The 3,934-nt window shown below is 43.0% G+C and overlaps 1 non-coding gene across 1 annotated transcript; it reads left to right on the top strand.

The window, feature by feature from the left end:
- Positions 1–3,035: 3,035 nt before the first annotated feature.
- On the top strand, positions 3,036–3,139 carry LOC119467386. The gene has a single exon (XR_005195919.1). It is a non-coding gene; the product is annotated as a U6 spliceosomal RNA (small nuclear RNA).
- Positions 3,140–3,934: the final 795 nt, after the last annotated feature.

Raw genomic sequence — 3,934 nt, 5'->3', positions numbered from 1 at the left:
AACTTACAGCAATTTGGAAAGGTATACTTTTGTGAACAAAAATTGAAACATTAATTTTCAGTACCTACCTGTCCCTCCAGAATTTAGAAATATGCATGAAAATTCTTATTTTCATGGCAATATAGTTATTTTCATAGTTAAGTTCAATAAGAATCTGCTCTTTTCTCAGGATAAACTTGGAAATATTTGTTATGTTTTATACTGGAATACCATATTTTTTTGTACTGGCCCAAGCATAGAAAATCAACACCAAGGCATAAGTATGCCAGGTTGCAGGGTCTTTATTGCCGGTGGCCACAGAGGACTCGCGTCTCTCCAACCCGTGGCCCCGAAAGGAGGGTGTCAAGACCTTTTATACCCGTAAAAATCACCTTGGGAGTGAGGGTGAGGGGCAGGGTTGGGGGTGAGGGGCTTCAGACATTCCGAGGGCTAGTGGATTCTGTAAATCACCTTCTGGGCAGAGATGAGGGTGAGGGGTTCTGAACATTCCAGTGGATTCCTGGGCAAAGATGAGGGTGAGGGGCTCCGGACATTCCAAGGGCCAGGGGACTTTTTGCCATTCTGGTTGTTACTTAAGTGGTCAAGATTAGCATTTGTTTACACATTGTCTGGGTAGGGTGGCGATTACAGTCCTTAATTACTTATTCACATTTGGATTATAGAGAGCAGTTTCAACAGAAAGCTGAGGTATATGGTTGAGGTATGCAGTTTTATGGGGTTTTTTTTTTACCATGTCACAATTTGACAAGTACATAGAATGAGTCTATAGGTACTATAGACAAGATCTGAAGTATGCTTTGGTTTGGCTTCATAACCTCAAGAGGTTGTTAATAATCCAATCTGATGGATTTGATTTCCTATCAAAAGTTCCAACAAAGCAACCCTTATTAGAGCCTCTGTGGTCAATTATTATTCTTGCTGTGCTTGTGTAAACAAACAGCCCAAGTTTGATGAGGCCAAACTTATTTTGCAAACAAATTAGTTTTACTCTGGTTATCTTTGGTAGAAATAGGGGTGACTGTAGAGCAGGGGTCCCCAGTCCCCAGTTCCCCTGTTAGGAACCAGGCCACACAGCAGGAGGTGAGCAGCAGACAAACAAGCATTACTGCCTGATCTCCACCTCCTGTCAATCAGCAGCAGGATTAAATTCTCATAGGAGGCCAGGTGCCATGGCTCACACCTATAACCCCAGCACTTTGGGAGGCCATGGTGGGTGCATCACTTGAGGTCTGTAGTTCAAGACCAGCTTGGCCAACATGGTGAAAACTTGTTTTTACTAAATGCAAAAAAATTAGCTGGTTATGGTGGCACACACCTACAATCTCAGCTATTTAGGAGGCTGAGGCATGAGAATTGCTTGAACCTGGGAGGCAGAGGTTGCAGTGAGCCAAGATTGCACCACTGTACTCCAGCCTGGGTGACAGAGTGAGACTGTCTCAAAAAAAAAAAACAAAAAAACTCATAGAAGTGGGAACCCTATTGTGAACTTCACATGCGAGGGATCTAGGTTTTGTGCTTCTCATGAGAATCTAACGCCTGATGATATGAAGTAGAACAGTTTCATTCAGAAACTATCCCCTCCATCCCCACCCTGGTCTATGGAAAAATTGGGACCACTGCTATTGAGAGAAAAACTATGTTTCTGAGAAAAGCTAGAGTATACCTGTTATTCAATTGTACCCTGTTCATGGTTCTCAAGTTTTTATTATCTACCTGTAGACTAGACTAGATCCTGAATTCTTCTAGGGCCCTTCAATATCTGTCTACTACTCTCTAACTAAAAATAAGAACTACTACCAGGCACAGTAGCTCATGCCAGTAATTCCACCACTTTGGGAGGCCAAGGCAGGCAGATCACGATGTCAGGAATTCCAGACCAGCCTGGCCAACATGGCAAAACCCCATCTCTACTAAAAAAAACAAAAAACAAAAACAACAACAACAAAAAGAATGAATCTGTTCCTGAAACCCTATAAGCTGAAGATGCACAACTCAATGTTAATTTCAAAGGACAAGTCTCATTATTGATGTGTGGGCCACACAGAGATTTCACTAAAATGCCTGATGCCATAACCAGAGACAGTCAAATTGAAAGTCAAGATGCGAAGTTGGGCCAGGCACGGTGGCTACACCCGTAGTCTCAGAACTCTGGGAGACTAAGGCAGGCAAATCACTTGAGGACAGGAGTTTGAGACCAGCCTGGCCAACATGGTGAAATCCTGTCTCTACTAAAAATACAAAAAAATTTGCAAGGCATGGTGGCGCATACCTGTAGTCCCAACTACTCAGAAGTCTGAGGCAGGAGACTTGCTTGAACCCCAGAGGTAGAGTTGCAGTGAGCTGAGATCGTGCCACTGCACTCCAGCCTGGGCAACAGAGCAAGACTCCACCTCACAAAAAAGATGGGAAGTTGATGACTTCATGTTGTGGACAGCCTTTTCTAAGATAGTGGAGCAAGACTCTCCATTATAATGAGACTCTTATCCCTCTTAATTTTTCCTTGTTTATGCCTACCTATTTGGCTTGACAGAATAACGCTCTAGATAGAATTTCATTATCAGTAGCTTCTGCAGGTAAGTTGGTAAAATGTTGAATCTGAGGCTGGACATGGTGGCTCACGCTTGTAATCCCAGCACTTTGGGAGACCGAAGTAGGTGGATCACTTGAGGTCAGGAGTTTAGAGACCAGCACGGACCAACATGGTGAAACCCTGTCTCTACTAAAAATACAAAAATTAGCCAGGCCTGGTGGCACGCACCTGTAATCCCTGCTCAGGAGGCTGAGGCTGGAGAATCACTTGAACCTGGGAGGTGGAGGTGGCAATGCGCTGAGATCAAGCCACTGCACTCCAGCCTGGGTGAGAGAAAGAGACTCTCTCTCAAAAAAAAAAAAAAGTCAAACCTGTCCCACCAAACTAAATCTGTACATGATCTAAGAAATCCTTTACTCCACCCAGTGGGTAACTTTAGCAACATCCCTGATGCAACTATTGTTCAAATTGTACTCTTGGTCTGTTTTATAAAGTAAGACTTCTAGTGCTAACCTTCAGCAGCACATATACTAAGAAACGATGCAGAGAAGGTTGGCATGGCCCCTATACAAGGATGACATGCAAATTTGTGCAATGTTCCATATTAAAAAAAAAAAAAAGTCTTTCATATCCACTTGTTCTCACTTCCTGCCTTAATTTATCTCAGTCATGGGATGCTAGATTACCTACTAGCTGAACAGAAAGGAATCTGTGTAGTTGCTGACACTTCTTGTTGCACACAGGTAAATATATCAGGTATTGTAGAGACTCGGTTATTAAAAATTAACACCTACTTGGTTAAAACAGGTAGACTCTTCATCTGGCTCATTCTTAGAACTGTTTGATTTTAGTTGCTTTAGTTCATGGGGACTCTGGGTAAGAAGCATATTTCAAATTCTTGGTATTATCCTCTTGATAGGCACAATCAGGAGGATGATGATAAGTCTTCCTGGTACACAGTATCCTCTCAAAAAGTCTTTTTTTTTTTTTGAGACAGAGTTTTACTCTTGTTGCCCAGGCTGGAGTGCAATGGCGATATCTTGGCTCACCGCAACCTATGCCTCCTGGGTTCAAGCAATTCTCCTGCCTCAGCCTCCTGAGTAGCTGGGGTTACAGGCATGCACCACCATGCTCAGCTAATTTTGTATTTTTAGTGGAGATGGGGTTTCTCCATGTTGGTCAGGCTGGTCTCAAACTCCCCACCTCAGATAATCCACTGGCCTCAGCCTCCCAAAATGCTGGGATTGCAGGCATGAGCCACTGCGCTTAGCCAAAATAGTTGTTTTATCTTGCATGATGAAGTCCCCTTTGCCTTAACCTTTAGAGGGAAAGTAGCTTTGAAATGACCAATCTGCTTTTTGTTCTGTTTCTGCTTTCCTCAGACCTTTTTTTTTTTTTTTTTTT

The sequence above is a fragment of the Cebus imitator genome, unplaced genomic scaffold (genome assembly GCF_001604975.1).
Source record: "Cebus imitator isolate Cc_AM_T3 unplaced genomic scaffold, Cebus_imitator-1.0 Scaffold283, whole genome shotgun sequence".
Classification (NCBI taxonomy): Eukaryota; Metazoa; Chordata; class Mammalia; order Primates; family Cebidae; genus Cebus; species Cebus imitator.
The sequence above is the reverse complement of the archived record's forward strand: the minus strand, read 5'-3'. Positions and strand labels throughout refer to the sequence as shown.